The following is a 20927-nucleotide window of genomic DNA, read 5'->3' as shown; positions in this document are numbered from 1 at the left end:
TTTAAAACGGAAAATTTGAGAAAAAGAATAAAAGAAAGAATTAACGAACAAAACAGTAGGTGATAACACGAATAATAGTTAGTTATACGTATGCTAATTAAACTAGGTCAAACAACAACGGAGTTCAGAGACAGAAATCAACCTGGAACAGGCGCAGCAGAGCTGCGTCCTTTGGAATAGGCGCAGCAGACGCTGCGTATGTTCCTGACCTGAATTCTGGCTATGAAGCCGGAATTGCGAATTGTTAATATCAATTGGTAAATTTAATGATTGATTAAATTATTTACTCGGATGGAAGTGATTAATATGTTATTTACATGTGATTAATGGGTCATAAAAGCAATAAAACATGGATGAGACGGAATATTACTAATCAATTTACATGAAAGAATGATTGATTAAAAACAAATTAACAAAACAAATTAATTAGACTAAACATGATGAGTTAATGACGAACATATGATGGTGACGATAAATAACAGATGCAAATATATTAATGACGAATTCCAGAAACTCAATATGAACAAATTGAACCTCTAAAACCCGAATTTAAGTTTGATGATGAAAACCCGCAAATATTGGTTATAAGGGATTTAAGTCGGATTTAAATGATGAATTAAACATGTTAAAGATGAATAAATAAGATACATGTGAATTATATGCTATTATGATGAAGCATTAACAAACAAACGAAACAAAAACAAGAACTTGACGAATTGCAGAGGACGAAGGAAGAAGAAAGGAAGCAGGAATTGCGGCAGCCTCACGAAGAGGCGCAGCAGGAACTACGCTCCTTCGAAGAGGCGCAGCGATTCTTTGCGTCCTTTCTCGACGTCGATCTTAAAATCCGTAAAAAGAGGTTTTGAACGTGGTGTTAGAAATCGGTTTTAATGAGGTATTCTCGACATAAACCTTACAATTGTGATACAATAATTAAAATACAATAAATAAAAGAGAGATTTACACCCTCAGACTTACATGTTGACGAAACGAGAAGGACTAATATATCGATTAGTGATGCTCGACGCGAATGCAAAGAAAGTGCCCTCGTAAGAGGAATTAAAACAAATTGATTAAGTTGATTGATTGTGGAGTTGGTCAAATTGGTCGGTCATGCAAACGAGGCTGGTACTCAGAAGGATCCGAGCTTACGTGGTCGAATGTTCAAGCACGTAGACGCCAAAAAGTAAGAACAAAGGTCTAGAATGCAAAGGCAGAAGAGAAGGGCGGACACTCGCGTGAGAAATATGAGGAGCGAATGATCTTATTTATACTAATCACGTGAAGAAATTAGGGTTTCGGAGACTCTTTGGAAGTGAATCTCGGAAAGATATAATAAAGATACGAAAATTACGCAGAAAAGGGCCTGGGAAGAGGCGCAGCAGCCACTGCGTCTCTTGGAAGAGGCGCAGCACCTGCTGCGTCTGTTCCCAAGTGGTTTCCTCTTGCGGAAGAAAGATTTTCGTGTTTAAGTTATGGTAGGACGGAAATAATTCGGTTTTCCTTAATATCTTATGTGAATATTTCGGGAAATTGTTTACCAAAGGATAAAGATTATGAAATATGGAATAGAAATATCCGGAACATTCCAGAACATTCTGACTCGGGATTTAACGGTTATCAGAAAATGGAGACGGTTTTAGGCCCGGACTCCAAATGTACTCTAATTACTGTCAAAATGACCGTATCGGCACGTAGATGACAACTAAGAGGTAGACATTAATATTTGAGCAATCACTTGATGATAATCTTATGAACTGTCACAAATCGTTCCGCGTAGCAAACATGCGGCCCAATCATCACCGGGTGGTTTGCGGGAGGTGCAGAAATGAGGTATCTACAGAGCCCCCACTTTGACTGAGGCTTGGACAAGGCGAAAGTCAAAGTATAGCCATCAGGTCAATCGAAGATTACAACCTGACGACTATGGCGACGCGAGGCGGTTCAAGGGGTCTGAACCAAGGACCTGTCGTCGGGAACATTTTAGAGTCTGTCGACTATCGGGGAGGGTCGTTTAAAGTCCATTAGACTACGTAAGGAGGCTCGCCAGCCATAAGAAGAGACCATACCTGAGACTTCCTTCTCGAAACGCTTCCGGAGGTACATGGGAGCTATTGAGCGAAGATCAGGCGTAAGGACTAAATAAGGTGAGTAGCAGGACATAGGCGGGAACTGCTGAAAGAAGGCTGCTTGGGTAGTCTTCGAGAAATAATTACGAGTAGCAGGACACAGGCGGGAACTACTGAAAGAAGACTGCTTGGGTAGCCTTCGAGAAATAATTGCGAATAGCAGGACACAGGCGGGAACTGCTGAGGGGAAATCTGCTTAGGTAGATGTTAATCTTCATGTCTTGAGAGGGACAGTACGTCCGCTTACTCTCGCTGGAGACGTGATTGGGAGTTATTCTTCATGTCATGAGAGGGAAAGTGTATCCGCTTACTCTCGTCGGGAAACATAATGAAGGCGTGTCGAATTCCGTGAAGGAATAAATGCTCGTTGTGACAAGCAAAAGGTCTTGGAAGAAATAAATAATATGCAACAACACTGCTGCTTGGAAATGCGGGCCGGAATGAAAGAAAATCGTCAAACGGACCAAAAGGATAAAATAGCATCGGGGAAGAGGCGCACCAAAGATGGGCCCACAAATAACGAACTCATAACGAATTTTTGAAACTCCGTATGGAGGGAACACAAGGAAGAGGCGCAGCAAGAGCTGCGTCTCTTGGAAGAGGCGCAGCGCCTGCTGCGTCTGTTCCCCAAAGTGTTATTTCTGCGTAAAAACGCGATAATCAGAGGCTTATGTTCATTATTTTGAAATAAAAATTCTCCAATTTCTCTCTCAAATCTTCACCATTTCCGCCAAGGTTTGATCCAAAAGCTTGCATTAATTATGACTAATCGAGGTATGTGTCTCATTCTTTCATTAATCGTCTATATTTGCTCAATTTTGAGTCGAAAAAACTAGGGTTTATGACCCAATTGATCGAAAATTTGGGGCTTTTCTCCCAAATGCATTTGCCTCGTCAAGTTGACGTTAGAAATGGATAGTTGGTAATATAAGGAACATAACCATGTATTTGTCTCGAATTTTCGTCGAGTCTTGAGCCTTTGAGTGAATTTTGAGACGGTTTCACAACTAAACCGTAAATTGCTTCGAAAATAGCCTTAGGTTTGCCCATTTGCGATGAAACTTGATATTTGGGACCCTTGAATGACGGGTAAACTTTCTACCATCTCGGAATTTTGGTTCGTGACAGCTTTTTCAGGACACTTTTCTAGGGCATAATCGCTGTTATAATGAAATGCTGCCGAAATTTCGACTCGGACCCGGAACTAGGTTTCACATTAGGCTTGACTTGACCCAAGTTGCCACATGAGTGACCGGGTTGGTGAGAATAGGGCCAAAGATGGCGAGAAAAGAGCGATTTCAGGGCTTTGAAGGCTCGAAAATCCCTTAACCAAGGCTTGTCGTCACGTGACGCGGCCTAAACTTGCTTTAACGTTGCAGCTTCTACTTCTGGGAGAGCTCCCATGGAGATAGACGTTGTTACTATCGAGGAGGCTTTAGAGCAGGCCTTCACCGCCGCGGTGATAGCTGCTGGGAACGAGGTCCATGAGGAGGAGGCTGTCTAGGAGGAGGAGGCCCCGAGACGGGCCAACGTTGGGCGAGGAGGTCGTCAGCTGAGAGGAGCTCCTGCGTGGGCTGAGACTTGTGAGAGTAGGCACCTGTTGTGGGCTGCAGAGGGTCACCTGTCCTACAGGACGGTGAAGAGCTTGGTAAATAGGAATTCACTACTCATCACCCCTCTTCTTTTATTCATTTGTTCACATCTCTTTCAAATTTCATTCAAAACTAAAGATAGCTTTTGTTTCAAATCACAATAGGAGGCCAGGAACATCAGGTCGTTCTCGGGCTACACGACAGCGATGAAGCACTACGAGCGGCTGTCGGCGGAGGAGCGGGCCATGATCGAGTGTGGAGCGTTCGGTCCTTTGGTGCAGGCCTGGAGGGACATCGCGAAGAAGAAGCTGCGGGCTAACCTTAGCCTGGTCCGCGCTTTCTTGGACCGATTCTGGGATACGACTTCCACGTTTCACATGCCTTTCGGTGAGGTGGGAGTCACCCTGGAGGACTACGGCATGATTTCTGGTCTGCCGTGTGGGACCGAGGAGGTGGAGTGGCCAGAGACTGCTATGAGGGTGGACTCGGCCGAGGCGAGGAGATTGATCGGCTGGAACTTGTCGCCGAAGGCTGTTACAGTGCCGGGTTTGGTACCCAGTTCCTACGTTCGAGATTACTTTGCGGAAAAGATCCCGGCGATGGTGACGATTGACGGGAGGGAGACGGCTCCTCCTCCCTGTACAGCTGAGCAGAGGGCTCGTTTGTGGCTCTGGTGGTTTCTGTCTTCGATTTACCTCGGAGACAAGGGCGAGAGGCTGTCGACGAAGCTCCTTCCCTTCCTTTCTGACCTGAGTTCCCTAGGGCGTTGGGACTCGGTCACTGCTGGTTTTGCGGTCCTCATCCGCTTCATGAGGGCCATGGTTCGTCCGGAGTTGATGGAGAAGGGGACTTCTCCTGGTGTTGTTGGGCCTGGACTACTGCTGGAGGTATGAACCTTCATTTGGACTAAAATGAATTCCTTTCCTTATCAAATCACGAAAGATCATCATTGATTACATTGCTTTGCAGGCGTGGGTGTACTCTTACTTCCCGGGCCTCGCGCCCAAGAGGACGGAGCCGCTGGAGAAGGCCTATCCCGTGGTGAGGGATTGGGTGATGTGCAGGACGAAGAGCAAGCGTTCTTCTCACGGTGTCTACCGGCGGGATGTGAACGCTCTTCAGCTGGACAGCGTAAGTATCTTACTTATATTCACTTGCTTCTTATATTGTCTTTTAATTGATCATAGGAATGATCCTTGTTTATCTTGTCACAGTGGGTGCCCAGGCCTTGGGCGGAGTACGCTGGAGCACCTCCCTTCGTGGCTGAGGTCCTTCGACCTAGGAGCTCGAGCCGACTGCTGTTGAGGACGTCGATGGGTCTTGTGTGGTACTTGGGCGAGCGCTTGGCTCGTCAGTGCTCTCGGGACGTGTTGACGGTTCCCATCGATCCTCCCAGGACGATGTTCAGGGAGCCTTCCGAGGCAGAGAGGGAGGCGGACCTGGCTGGTGCCAGTGGTGACGCCCTCCTTCTTCCTGGCGAGGACTACTCGGCGTTCCTCTACGGGAGGTTGGCGTACTGGCCGGTAGTGGTGAGCATCTTTTACTCTTCGTCTTGATTTTCAAAACTACGACGAAAGATTATCAGTTAATGAGAAATATTTGACTTTGCAGGAGGTCGAGGCTGCGGGCATCGAGCCCCCAGTGTACCCCGAGACCCTCGAGTACACTGACGCGACCGGGAGGACGACGATTTCCGAGCTGCGTGACTTTGACGCAGCTGTGACGGATGCTGGCCTGGACGACTGGCAGCATCTGATTCGGAGGGTGAGCCTCCAACTTTACATAATTTTGGGTGTAAGAACACATTTGATTGAGTTTGTTCAATTGTTGAAAACTTCTTTTTGAAAATACAGGTTGCGCCATCTCGGTTTGTGGCGTTGTGGAGGGTAGCCAACCGGCTGCGAGCTACTGCCGTCGAGGCGCTTGTCGGCGGTCGAGGCCGTCAGGTATGAACCTTGTGCCTATTTCATTTTTGAATTTTTTTGATTTTCCAACTTTTCTTGTAATTGACTGACACGAGCCAATTTATTGTTTATAGGGTGACCGCGAGTTGGAGCGAGAGTTGACCCAGTCTCGGGAGGGGACAACTCGCTTGCTGAGGGAGCTCGAGGTTCGGGACGCCGAGATTGCCGTTCTTGCGGCAAGGGTTGCAGAGTTGGAGGGCGCCCAGCAGTAGTTTTGTGTAGCTTTTGTTTGTTTGTTGGCTGTATTTTGCACAGTTGTACATTTGGACCATCATTTTGATCATTTTTGGACTTTGTTTGGGGCTCGAGCCCCCAGTTTGTTGTACATTTCCCTTTCTGGTTGTATATAAGATGGCCTGAGTGCCTTTGCTGTTGGGTTGCGTTGCTTGTACCTGCAGGTTAGTTTTGAACAGGTTTGGTAGATGACGGTTTACGCCGTCATGCTGCCGAAATTTACATAGAAATCACGCAGAACATACATTTGTATATACATATGGCCTTAATTAGCGCAAAATGAAAGACTCAAAAGAATGCAAAAAATGCAAAAATTTTGCCGGAAATGACCGGACGGTAGGGAGGGTTACCCCTAAAAAAAGAAAAAAACAGAAATCTATAAGTTAGAAATGTAGAAATGAAATTAAGAAATTGAAATTAATATATAAATGTTGAACTTCGGCAAATTGAAAATTATTTTCTAAAATAAATGAATTAAATGAGAAATGTAAAATTAAAATGAATTAAAACGAAAATTATTCCCTAAAATGAGAATGAAAATTATTTCCTAAAATGAAAGTGTGCAAGTGTGGTAAAATGACAAAAATGTCGATGTCACCTTGAAGTGCGTGCCCGCGAAATTAGGAAACCTGAAACATGGTAATCTTCACGTATTTACCAAAATCATAACCCGTAGGAATAGGAAATTAGTCGTCATGGAATTAGGAAAGATCCAACGTGGAAAATCACAGAAGTGAGGCTGAGGAAGAGGCGCAGCATGAGCTGCGTCCCTTTAAAGAGGCGCAGCAGGTGCTGCGCCTGTTCCCAAGGTGTTCTGCTCTGACGGATTTTTGGAAACAAGAATTAGTATAAATAGAAACGTCGACGGAGCTTTTATTCACACAAATCTTCCGTCTCTTCTTCGTCTACTTACATAAAATCTTAAAATAAATTTTTCCATCATGAATACTTTGGAGATTCGTTTGAAGGAATGGACTAACGAATTTTCAAACATGGAGAAACATGATATGGGCTCTTATAATTTTGGATCATTGTTGAGTTTAAAACTCATCAAGGTTGTTAAACCGTTCTTGGATGCTTGCCTTGACTATTGGGACCCGAATTATCATGTTTTTGCGTTCCCTGGAGGTGATATTTGCCCATTTCCTGAAGAAATTGCCGCTATTGGTGGGTGGGATCCCGAACACTTGCCTGCCATTCCTTCTACTTCGCAAGGTTACAAGAGCAAATTTAGAGACTTGCTTGGGTTGACTAGACTTGAGGTGGACCGTCTAGTTACCTCGAAAGGCGTGAGAATGTTGGACTTCATAGATCGATTCATCAACAGGGCCGACCCCACTGTTTCTCATGTTGCTAGGCGGAGGGCATTTGGCTTTTGCTTGTTACATGTTTATGTCTTCCAAGGGCATGTTGATGAAGACTTGAGAGGTGATCCCCGTCTTCTGGGCCTTGTTGAGCAAATGGAGCTGCGCAGGAGCCCAGCTTGTTTATGCTTAGGAGAGATTCTTTTGGGCTTGGATAATAGGAAATCCAACCGTGATCTACCGTATTTGGGAAGACCCGTCATTTTGCAGGTAAAAGACATTTTTCTTTTTTTCTTTTCTTCTTCTTCTTTTTTTTTTCTTTCGTTTTTTTTTTCGTTTTTTTTTTTTTTTTTTTGATGTCTAATACCCGCTTTTGGTAGGTTTGGCTTATGGAATGGCTCCGATTGATCGAGCCCCCAGTTCATGTGCTTTCCTATCATGCCCGCTCGATTGCGATGAGGACGAGGTTGTACATGGTGGACTTCACTCGGGTGCGATCCGCGACATCGGAAGAACAAACTGAAGAGCGACGATGGCCCGTTGATTAGGTGGGTCGTACCGTGGTGGCACCACAAATCCGTCACTGGAGTGTCTTCTTTGGATCCCACTAGGTCCGTGCGCATTCCGGGATTGGAGTTTATGGTGTGCATCTTCCCGGAAAGGCTGATGAGACAAGTTGGGCTAAAACAGACAATCCCGAAGCTGGATACCGTCTCGCAGACTGCTATGGCGCTTACTACAGAGAGCCGAAGGGAGTGGGCCATTAAGTGGGCCCAAAGAAACATGTGGTTCTTGAATTTCTCCGCCAATGCCTTGTGGGTGTCCGATTCTTATCTGCGATGGAGAAAGGCTACTACTCCGGAAGAGCGCGAGAGATTGAGGAAGCGCGAGCCCGTTGACTACAAGGTGCGCGAGGTATAGAAAGAGAAGGAGAAGAATCTGACAGAGGGAGGAGAAGAAGCCGGGTTTCAAGTTGTTCATCCTTCGAAGAAACCAAAGACTACTCCTGTCGCGGAAATGGTGATTAGCAAGAATGGAAAGTCTAGGCCTCGAGAAAGACCGTTGGTGATTAGGTCTGAAGTGGCGCAAGAGCGTCCGGCTCGAGGTCGTGACAAGAAATATGACAAGAATGACAAGGGCAAGGGGAAGATGGAGGAATAGCCCGAGTCTTTATTTATTATTTGATTATTATTATTATTTATTGTTGTAATAAAAGGTGGGGTTTTTAGAAACCTAGCCTATTATATTTTTATTATGTAGCTTACTATTATTATTAGAAAATGAATGAAATAAAAAAAAGGTTAAATGGTTATGAAACCGTTGTGATTTTCTATTTATTATTCTTGTCGAATTCCAAATGCAATGCAAATGTCCTTCTATTTACATTTTAGATATAACGGGTTGAATCCTGTGAAGGATTGCCTACGTATTCACCTAAAAAAATGAAATCAAACCCTTGCGCGTTGTTCGAGTAAATGTAAAAGAATAATTGTTCTAAGCAAGAGCTTGTAATGAACTTAGAAAAGAAGCATGAGCTTTTTGCTTACTTTGAAGGTGCAAATATAGTTTATTTGATGATACGAGGATGATAAATTTGTCAAAATGCAAGAGCATAGTGACATTAGCTTATTTCAGCTTGGCCAGGGGCCGCTTATTTAGTGCCACAAGAGCGACACGTGGGGTTACGCGAGGCACGTTTTTGTTCCTATTCTAGGCATAGTACCGTTTTAGTTGGTCAAGGTTTGTTGGGTTGGAAAACTCATTCCCGTCTAGGTCTGTGATTCTAACCGCACCCCCTGGGAGTATGGATTTGACTAGAAATGGTCCGGCCCAATTAGGTTTGAATTTTCCCCGTGGGTCAACAGGTAAAAGAGCTCTAACCGATTTAAGTACTAAGTCTCCTTCCTTGATGTTCCTTGGCCTAACTCTTTTATTGAAAGCTCGTTTGATACGTGCTTGATATGTTTGGACATTATGCAAGGCGCGTAGCCTACGTTCATCCAGGAGGATGAGTTCTTCATATCTATCCCTCTTCCAATCGGCTTCCGGGATTTGACTTTCGAGTAAAATACGCAAGGATGGTATTTCTAGCTCGACTGATTTCTAGCTCGACTGGTTGTACAACTTTCATGCCGTAGGTCAAATAGAAAGCAGTAGCCCCAGTGGGCGTCCTAACAGATGTACGATATCCCCACAAAGCAAAGGGTATCTTGCTTGGCCAATCTCTATAGTTGTCAATCATTTTCTTGAGAATCGTGACAACATTCTTGTTTGCCGCCTCTACCGCGCCGTTAGTCTGTGGTCTATAGGGCGAAGAGTGGTGATGCCTAATCTTGTATTTGGCTAGCAGTTGCTCGGTCTCAGCTTGAAAATGTGATCCATTATCACTAATTATCTCATGTGGGCAACCATATCGACAGATGATGTTGTTTTGTATGAACTTTGCCACGTTTTTAGCTGTAAGACTAGTATAGGAAGCCGCTTCTACCCATTTGGTGAAATAGTCAATTGCTACTAGGATGAAACAGTGACCTCCTGTTCCGGCCGGGGTTATCTTCCCGATTATGTCAATTCCCCAAGCAGAAAATGGCCAAGGAGATGTCATTGTGTAGAGCAATGAAGGAGGGACATGTTGTACATTCCCGAAGATTTGGCAATTATGGCAATGCCTTACATATTTGATGCAATCGGATTCCATTGTGGTCCAATAATACCCCAAACGTGTGATTTTCTTTGCCATCATGGGCCCACTCATGTGAGGACCGCATTCTCCGTCGTGGACTTCTTTCATCACCTTTCGCGCCTGTGAATGATCAAGGCAACGTAAGATTACACCAAGAGGTGTTCTTTTGTATAACTCTCCTTGCATGAGAACGTATTAGGAAGCGAGTAGGCGTATAGCACGTTGCCCCCTCTTGTCCATATCCGGTGGATAGGTACCATTAAGCTTGAAATTCAGGATGGCTTGGAACTAGGGTTCTTGCGCGATTTCTTCTTCATCGGTGATTTGGTGGACATAAGCCGGCTCTGACCGTCGTTCGATGCACAAAGGCATTTCTAACATGTGATCCGGCATATTAATCAAAGATGCAAGTTTTGCAAGAGCGTCTGCAAATTGATTTTCTTCCCGAGGTAGGTGTAGGTAGGTTACGTGATCAAAGAATTGGGCAACTTGGTCTATTCTGGCTTGATAAGGTGCGAGGCTTTCGCTTCGGATTTTCCAAGATCCTGTAACTTGGTTGATGATTAGTGATGAATCCCCATGTACTCGGAGGTTTTTAATGCCTAAGCTCACAGCCGCTTGTAGTCCAATGAGACAAGCTTCGTATTCTGCAGCGTTGTTTGTCACCTCGAAGTCGAGTTTGACAGCAATTGGTGTATGCTCGCCTTCAGGAGAAATGAGCAACACTCCTATTCCAAATCCTCTCAAGTTTGATGCTCCATCAAAGTAAAGGTCCCAGGAATCTACATCAGTTTGGAGTATATCCTCGTCTGGAAATGACCAAGTGTCTATCGTTTGTGCGTCATTGATGGGATTTTCTGCGAAGAACTCGGCGACGGCGCGACCTTTTATAACTTTCAACGGCACATATTTGAGTTCAAATTTTGAGAGCATCAGGGTCCATCTTGCTAGGCGTCCGTTGAGGGCGGGTTTCTCGAAGAGATATTTGACTGGATCCATTTTGGAGTATATCTTGACGGAGTAGCTAAGCATGTAATGGCGCAGCTTCTTCGTTGCCCACACAAGAGCGAGGCATGTCTTTTCGAGTTGTGAGTATTTGCACTCGTACTCCAAGAACTTCTTACTAAGGTAGTAGATAGCTCTTTCTTCACTTCCTACAGTCTGAGCCAACATGGCACCCATGGCTGTTTCGGTCACTGTGAGATATAAACCAAGAGGTTGATCTCGTTGTGGTGGCATGAGCACTGGCGGTTTAGCCAATATCTCTTTGAGTCGGTCGAACGCTTTCTGACAATCATCATCCCACATGGTGTGGTCTGTTTTCTTGAGTTTCTTGAAGATAGGCTCACAAATCATTGTAAGTTTCGATATGAATCGACTTATATACTGCACTTTTCACAGGAATCCCCTAACTTCTTTTTCTGTTTGAGGTTGTGGCATTTCGATCAGAGCTTTGATTTTGGAAGGATCTATTTCTATACCTCTTTGGCTAACGACGTATCCCAGGAGTTTGCCAGATGTTACCCCGAATGTGCATTTCTGAGGATTGAGCCTCATGTTGTACTTTCGTAGCCTTGCGAAGAACTTGCGAAGGTTCACAATATGCCCTTCTCTTTCCTTGGATTTGACAATCATGTCATCTACGTATACCTCAACTTCTTTGTGCATCATGTCATGTAAGAGTGTAGTTGCGGTGCGTTGATATGTAGCTCCGGCGTTGATCAATCCAAACGGCATGACCGTATAGCAATAGGTTCCCCATTGAGTGACGAATGCGGTCTTATGCATATCTTCCATGGCCATTTTGATTTGATTATAACCCGCATACCCATCCATGAAGGATAGTAATGCGTGGTCTGCAGTATTGTCCACCAATATGTCGATGTGAGGTAGAGGGAAGTCATCTTTTGGACTTGCTTTGTTCAAGTCCCTAAAATCAACACAAACACGGATTCTCCCATCCTTTTTGGGTACGGGTACTATGTTAGCTACCCAAATCGAATACTCGAAACTTTGATGAACCCGGCTTTGAATTGCTTGTCAACTTCTTCCTTAATCTTTAGAGCCCATTCTGTCCTCATTCGTCTGAGCTTCATTTCTGTGTTTGAAACCAGGCTTAATCGGAATTCTATGTTCAGCGATATCCCTGTCGATCCCTGGCATGTCTTTGTAGGACCAAGCGAAAATGTCTTTGAATTCATTTAGGAGGTCTATGAAGTCGGCCCTTTCGGTAGAGCTCAAGGTAGTACCTATCCTAAGTTCTTGGGGTTCTAGTTCGGTTCCTACATTGATGGGTTCGGTGTTCTCTATTACCGGTCCGCCTTCCCCTTCCTGCAGTATTTCTTTGGCTACGTAGGGAGGTATTTCGATCGAGTCTGGGTCTTGGTCATCCTCAGTATCATCGTAAACAGAATTGCACTCAAGATAACACAAAGAGTAAGCAGAACCTGATTTATTCATATTAAAATTTGAGTAAAGTTGAAACAAAGAAGCCAACTGATCCATGGTCAGTGGCGGCAAAGGGACAGTGGTTGGGGCATTTCCCGAACTACTGTGACTACTCGAGGCTAAGCTAGGAGAAACAAAGGGAGTGGGGATGACGACGGGAGTAGACTCTCTAATGACTTCTCTAGACTCCGACTCTGACTCCGACTCCGACTCGAACTCATCGTCTTATGGTTCTCCTTTGAATATCTCTCCTTCTCCAGTGGTGAGCTTGAAGAGTCTTCCTTGATTGTTGGTCCACTTGATTGATTTTCTCCATCCCTTCTGTTGTTTTGCGTTGGTTTCTGTGATTAACGCGGTGGGGTTGAAGCGATCGTCTTGAAGTATCATGGTAATGATCTCATCCTGCGCGGCCCTAACAAATCGATCTTCTCCAAACAATAGGCTAACAGCTTATTCGTCTAAGCAAGGTGCTTGACGGGTTTTGACGGTAGGAACCATTTCTGGAGGGATAAAGTATCAATCGTGAAAGATCTCGATTCCGGCTAGCTTCCTCTCAAGATAATGCCAAGGCTCGGGAAATCCGTGAAAGAGTTCTAGACTTCCTTCTCGAACAAAGTACCCATTTAAGGTAGGGAGATAGGGCCTCATTTGGACTCCTACATGCTTCCGGTTTTGGACTTGGGCAAGCATTTTGAGAACTTCTTCTTTAGTGGGTTTGTACCCTAGTCCAAGTGGTATCCTCTTTGAGTTGCCTTCCTTGTATGGTGCGAAGGTGTTTCTTCGGGTAGGGTTCAAAGGCATTCCAGGGAAGTATCCCTGGGTTTTGAGTATGTGGTTGACCACCAAGTTGGAGTAGGAATCATAGTATAAGGGTGCCAACTCGCTTTCTATGACGCTTACACTTTGGAAACCTCCAAGTTCGTATACGGGATCTGCAAGGACTTGATTGTTCGACTATTTTTCGATTATTGCCTTGATGGGTGACGAAGTGATCGTCACTACTTTGCCATTTAGTGGGATCTTGATCTTTTGATGAAGGGTGGATGTTACCGCCTTGGAAGCGTGAATCCACGGCCTTCCCAGAAGTATGTTGAAGGAAGCTTCGATGTCCACTATTTGGAAGTTAACCTTTCACTCAATTGGCCCTGTGGCTATGGTTAGGTTAACAAGTCCTACCACCTTTCGTCGTGTACCATCATATGCACGCACACCTTGATTGGTAAGGGTCCAATCCGACTCTTTCATGCCTAGCTTGTATGCCGTTTTGAGGGGTATGACGTTGACCGCAGAGCCATCATCTACCAAGGTCATTGGCACATTCTTCTTTAGACAAATGACAGTGATGTATAGAGCAAGGTTCTGACTAGCGCCAAAAGGTGGTAAATCTTCGTCCGAGAAAGTAATAGGATTACTTAGCTTCGGTGATTCTTGGAAGACCAAGTTGACTACATCTTCAGGAGTGGAGTTATGTGCTACATTTAGTTTGGCTAAAGCTTGCAGTAAAGCTTGGCGATGTGGGAATGAGCTTGCTACCGGTTGCCGATGAAAGATCACCTTTTACTTCTTGTAATTGCTTGAGCAAATGATCAGTGGAGTCATCTTCGTTGTCACTTGGTGTGATGACGTTGGTTGGACCATTTTGAGTAGTGCTTTGATATGGACGACCTGAACGAGTTAGGTGGTCTACATCTTGGTCTTCACCATTTTGGACTATTTCTTTGATTAGGGAGTTTTCAATGAGATATTCGTCCTCATCATCGTCGGCCCAAACTCCATTGATTGCAGTTAGTTCCCTCATTCTCATGATATCATCTTCTAGTCGTATGATTTGGTCGACTAGTTTATCAACTACGGTGACTATTTCTTGCATAGTGGCATTTTGAGAGAAGATTAGTGGCACATGTTCTTCGGTCGTTGCACTGGGATTGCGTAAAGTTGTCACCACATTCTCTAATTCCCAAACTTGTCTATCCACACTCCTTGCCTATGTGATGAAGTCGGAAATGGTAGGGGAGATAGTAGAGTAGAACCCTCCATTCTCGATTGCATAGATTTCATTTTCGATTGGAGAAATGAGGTGTGAGCAATCTAAGGTAGATTCATCACTTGTGATCACTAGAACTCCAAGAGGATTCTGAGTGTTGTTGGGTTTACCTCCCGGCGGTATTGGCAATCGACCATCTTCAATCATGTCTTGAAGCACGTTTTTCAACTTGTAGCACTTTTCTGTGTCGTGCCCCTTGCCTCTATAGTATTCACAGTATGAATTCTCGTTCCAGAATTTGGATTTCCTTTCGGGTTCGGGAGTAGGTCCAATGGGTTGGAGTTTACCTTGCTTCATTAACCTTTTTAGAGCGTTGGAGTAAGTGTCCCCAAGATTTGTGAATTTCCTTGGTTGGGTACTTTTCTTGGATGGCTCGAGAAGGTTAACTTCATCGGTCTTGCTAGTAGAGCCGTATGAACGACTTGTTGAACCTTGATATCCTCGACCTACCGTTTTGGACAAGAGTCCTTTACGGATGTCATCTTCAATCCTTGTCCCTAGCACGGTCAAGACCTTAAAAGTTTTGATATTTTGGTATCTCAAATGATTGGCATAAATGGGTTTAAGATTATCCACAAACTTCTCCACAAGGGTAGCTTCATCCGGGCGTTTAACTAGTTGGGTACTAGCCTTCCTCCACCTACTTAGGAAGTCGGTGAATCCTTCTTTGTCATTTTGGGTAAGAACCTCTAGAGTGCGCATGTTAACTTGGATCTCGGCATTATCCGCATATTGTTTAGAAAACTCGATTGCGGCATCTTCCCAAGTAGCGACCTTCTTGTGATCTAAGGAGTAGAACCATTGCTTCGGGATGGTGTCAAGAGATGAAGGAAAGATCTTTAAGAACATCTCGGGTTTGATGCCTTTGATAGACATGTAATCCTTGAAGACACGGATGTGGTTTAAAGGGTTCTCGTGTCCCTTGAATTTAGGGATATCCGTCATATTGAAGTTGGTTGGCAATTTGGAATTGACGGCCTCATATTTGCGATTGTTCTCCCTATAAATGTCATCCACCTTAAGGTACATCAATTGCTCCTCTAAGTATTGGAGTCTTTTCTCAGCTACAGTCATCCCCATGAGAGGATTTTCATCTTTGGATTCATTATCGGAGTCACCTAGTACTTCACTTTCATGAGGAGGCAACCTTCCCTCTACGGCATAGATACGGCCCTCGATGAGCTCAAGGCGGTCATAGACTTGGTCTTGGGTAACTTGCATTTGGGCTAGCGCGGCTAGGATTCGATCATTACCATCTTGAAGTTGGTGGAGGTTTGTTTCGCTGGATCCAGGCATCTTGAAAACTGGATAAGAGATCGGCGACGAATCAAAACACGATCGACCATTCTACCACACTTGCTAAAAGAAGAAATGTTTTGACTCGTGAAGTGGGTGTGTGCCACTTGTGTTGAGTGAGCTTTGAAGAAATACAAGGAATTTGAAAATGTGTGTCCTAGTCAACTATAGTGTAGTTGTAGGAGTGGACTTGAAGTGAGGTTTTGAAATGGGCTTGTGGCCCGAATTTTGACACGACAAACGGACAGAGTTTTGACTGGATTTTGCGTTAATTGAAGGCCTATTTCGAAATTTTGGTTAAGAAAAGGGTTTTGATTTTTGAAAAATCGTCATGGTTTTGTTTAGAAATGGTGATCACGTAAGGTACAAACATTTATACAAGCATTATGACGGGATGCTGAGTGCATTTAAAAAGGTTTTGGTTTAAAGGGTGGGTTGCCATACCGAACCATCAAACCCGAAGTCTGTGGAGAGGCTCGTACCAAACAAGAGTAAGGCCGATTCCTAGTCCATTTCCTCAAGTAGTGAAGGCCCTTGATAAAAACAAGAGTAAGTACCATGGTATGGATGACGTCAATCGCTATCCATCCTTAGGCCCAAATAAGAATTAGGACCGTTTAGACGGGACGATTGGTCGAATGGGTTGGGTTGGGCCTAGGAAGGCCGGATAAAACGATCTAGGAAGACCGAGTTATGAAAACCGACAATTGTCTTATACAAACTATTCCCTAACCTAGTTCAAGTTTCACCCTTGCTACACGTAAGTGTATTATCCCCAGCGGAGTCGCCAAACTGTGGACAGCGGGGGCCCACGGGGGCGCTTGGGAGAGAAGAGAAACAAGCGTTTACATTTTTGTATGGAGTCGCCACCAATTTTTATGGGAAATTGGAACCGTTCGAATACCTCGTGTCATGTCAAGACACAAAGTAGTGACATGAACACTAAGCAATCGTTACCCTTAGCATTCCATGTCTAGAATGACTCTCGTGGATGCCAATGAACACGGGTGTTCACAGATATCTGGAGTAAGGGGTGAGGGTACGTATTAGGAAGCTCTTTTGATCGAACACTTAATCCCGCCCGCCTCGATAGCGGCCTCTACTAATGATTAGGGAAATTATTCGTACTTGATATATCGTCGGCTATATGCATGCAATGCAACATCCAAGTTTTAATCCTAACATGTGAGGAATTAACTAAGTCGGTTGACAATTAATTAGCAAACAATTGGGTCGAAGTAGGATTTAATGCTCAATTACATGTGAAAACATTCAAGCAATAAAAGAAATACAATAATTATAAATTACAATAATGAAAATTACAATAATTACAACGGATTAGGCGATTTATGTCGAAAATACCTTTAAAACGGAAAATTTGAGAAAAAGAATAAAAGAAAGAATTAACGAACAAAACAGTAGGTGATAACACGAATAATAGTTAGTTATACGTATGCTAATTAAACTAGGTCAAGCAACAACGGAGTTCAGAGACAGAAATCAACCTGGAACAGGCGCAGCAGAGCTGCGTCCTTTGGAATAGGCGCAGCAGACGCTGCGTCTGTTCCTGACCTGAATTCTGGCTGTGAAGCCGGAATTGCGAATTGTTAATATCAATTTGTAAATTTAATGATTGATTAAATTATTTACTCGGATGGAAGTGATTAATATGTTATTTACATGTGATTAATGGGTCATAAAAGCAATAAAACATGGATGAGACGGAATATTACTAATCAATTTACACGAAAGAATGATTGATTAAAAACAAATTAACAAAACAAATTAATTAGACTAAACATGATGAGTTAATGACGAACATATGATGGTGACGATAAATAACAGATGCAAATATATTAATGACGAATTCCATAAACTCAATATGAACAAATTGAACCTCTAAAACCCGAATTTAAGTTTGATGACGAAAACCCGCAAATATTGGTTATAAGGGATTTAAGTCGGATTTAAATGAAGAATTAAACATGTTAAAGATGAATAAATAATATACATGTGAATTATATGCTATTATGATGAAGAATTAACAAACAAACGAAACAAAAACAAGAACTTGACGAATTGCAGAGGACGAAGGAAGAAGAAAGGAAGCGAATCTGCGGCGGCCCTCACGAAGAGGCGCAAGATAATCGCGCTCCTTCGAAGAGGCGCAACAGTTGCTGCGTCCTTTCTCGACGGTCAGTCTTCTGGAAATCCATAAAAAGAGGTTTTGAACGTGGTGTTAGAAATCGGTTTTAATGAGGTATTCTCGACATAAACCTTACAATTGTGATACAATAATTAAAATACAATAAATAAAAGAGAGATTTACACCTTCAGACTTACATGTTGACGAAACGAGAAGGATTAATATATCGATTAGTGATGCTCGACGCGAATGCAAAGAAAGTGCCCTCGTAAGAGGAATTAAAACAAATTGATTAAGTTGATTGATTGTGGAGTTGGTCAAATTGGTCGGTCATGCAAACGAGGCTGGTACTTAGAAGGATCCGAGCTTACGTGGTCGAATGTTCAAGCACGTAGACGCCAAAAAGTAAGAACAAAGGTCTAGAATGCAAAGGGAGAAGAGAAGGGCGGATACTCGCGTGAGAAATATGAGGAGCGAAGGCTCTTATTTATACTAATCACGTGAAGAAATTAGGGTTTCAGAGACTCTTTGGAAGTGAATCTCGGAAAGATATAAAAAAGATACGAAAATTACGCAGAAAAGGGCCTGGGAAGAGGCGCAGCAGCCACTGCGTCTCTTGGAAGAGGCGCAAAGACTCCGCCGCATCTGTTCCCAAGTGGTTTCCTCCTGCGGAAGAAAGATTTCCGTGTTTAAGTTATGGTAGGACGGAAATAATTCGGTTTTCCTTAATATCTTATGTGAATATTTCGGGAAATTGTTTACCAAAGGATAAAGATTATGAAATATGAAATAGAAATATCCGGAACATTCCAGAACATTCTGACTCGGGATTTAACGGTTATCAGAAAATGGAGACGGTTTTAGGCCCGGACTCCAAATGTACTCTAATTACTGTCAAAACGACCGTATCGGCACGTAGATGACAACTAAGAGGTAGACATTAATATTTGAGCAATCACTTGACGATAATCTTACGAACTGTCACAAATCGTTCCGCGTAGCAAACATGCGGCCCAATCATCACCGGGTGGTTTGCGGGAGGTGCAGAAATGAGGTATCTACAATAATCCACCACAAAATCCACAAAAGATAAGGGAGAAGAAAGAAAGAGAGGAAAAGGAGATTCCGTCACCTCGCCTCAAGATCATAACGTAAACCGTCATATACTAGCCTTTATATTATTTTATTCATATCTTTAACCCGTCCCGACCTTGACCCATCTTTGACCCACCTTGGACCACCAATGGAAAGCCGTTCACCACCCAAAACAGACCTTGACCGAGTAGAAAAAGGGGTTTTAGGTGGTTGTGTCATGCGGGTTAGGGCTGAGATTTCGAATGGGTTACGGGCCGGTTTTGGTCTGATAGGGCAGATCCGGGTTGAGGGTTGAGGGGTAAGTTGAGGGGTGGTCTTGGGTGGCCGTGAGGGTGGTTGTAGGTGGCGAGAAAGGAGAGAGAAAGAGGGATGTCGAGTTTATTATTGTTGTTGTTGTTACGGTTGTTACTGGTGGCGGTTGTCGGCACGGTGGTGGTGCTAGGACCCACCATGGCCAGGCCGGCCTCGTGGTGGTGGTGGCAGCCTCGGTGGTGGAGGGTTATGTGGGTGTGTCGTGTGGAGGGTGATGTTGTTGGTGTTTGTTGTTGTGGTTGGTGGTGTCGGCCGTTGGTGGTGGCCGTGGTTGCTCGGCTGGCCGTGGCTAGTGGTGATGGTCCACGGTGGCAGCGGAGGTGGTGGTGGTGGTTTTTAGGTTAAGTCGTGTTTGTGGTTAGTTGATAAGACGGGTTTTAATTTTTTTTTTTTTTTGGTGAAATGTGAGTCATAATATTATATATCAAAAGACGAAAAGTAACATTTACAAGGACCCTAAAAAATAAGGCTCCCAAAAAGCAACCAAACTATGGAACCTATTACAAGCCAAGATTCCTAAGCATAGCTAGGCTAACTTGATCCATGTTTGGACCAGCTTTGAACTTGATACGTCTTCTGGCTTCCTCTTCAATCTGTTTGGCTACAATTTCAGGTATGGTAATGAAGTTATTGATCCTTGCATTATTTCTCTGCAACCAGACATTGTAGCAGTAAGCATTCATCACCACTACTATTATCTTCCACTGAACAGACCCTGTATTACCTGCTACCATGTCATTGACAGCAGGCATAGGTCTGCCAAGCCAAAGTTCTAACTTACCTCTGATCCTGCTGCTGTAAGGACTGTAGATAAAGAGGTGTTCATTAGTTTCAGGCATGCTGTCACAGCAACAACAGTGATCATCATTGCTGCAACCAATTTTAAACAGTTTATCTTTGATGTTTAGTCCTCCTTAGAGTGTAATCCCGGTTATCATTGAGTGCTTAGGAGTATTCCAGTTATTCCAGACGAGCTTAGTCCAATTCTGAGCAGGATAAGGCATGACCAACCAGTCATATCCTCCTCTGATTGAATATCCATGAGTTTGAGCAGTCCATGTACCATCAACATATCCATCTTTCAGTAATTCCTTTACTTTACACACATTTTTCTAGGACCAAGGGGTAGTTGCAGGAGGTTTATAGTTATGCCATTGCTGATGTTTGATGTAAATCTGATTTATCCATCTAATCCACAGTCTATCTGCTTTTGAATAGACCCAGTCCACCAATTTACCAACTGTGGCTACATTCCATAGCTCAGCTTTCTTTATTCCCAAACCACCTTCAGGTTTTGGCAGAGTAACCTTGTCCCAAGCAACCAAGGGAACTCTATGATATTCAGAGCTACCATCCCAGAGGTAGTTTCTACAAATTGCTTCAATTCTTTTAATGACACTCTTTGGGATAAGACGGGTTTTATTTAATTAATAATTCGTATTTATTTAGTCGTATACATATTTGTATAATGTATTTGTATATTTATACGTATTGCTATAAATATATTAGTATATTATACGTATTTGTATACGTATTGGATGAGTATATTTATATGTCTTTGTATTATTATCGTATTTTAGGAAATGGGTTTTGTGAGACGGTTTCACGAGACGGGCCTAGCTTGTGTGGCGGTTTGTTTATGCGGATTTGCTGTGAGGTAAGCTAATCCCACTCAGTTTC

The sequence above is a fragment of the Silene latifolia genome, chromosome 8 (assembly GCF_048544455.1).
Source record: "Silene latifolia isolate original U9 population chromosome 8, ASM4854445v1, whole genome shotgun sequence".
NCBI classification, from domain to species: Eukaryota; Viridiplantae; Streptophyta; class Magnoliopsida; order Caryophyllales; family Caryophyllaceae; genus Silene; species Silene latifolia.
The sequence above is the reverse complement of the archived record's forward strand: the minus strand, read 5'-3'. Positions refer to the sequence as shown.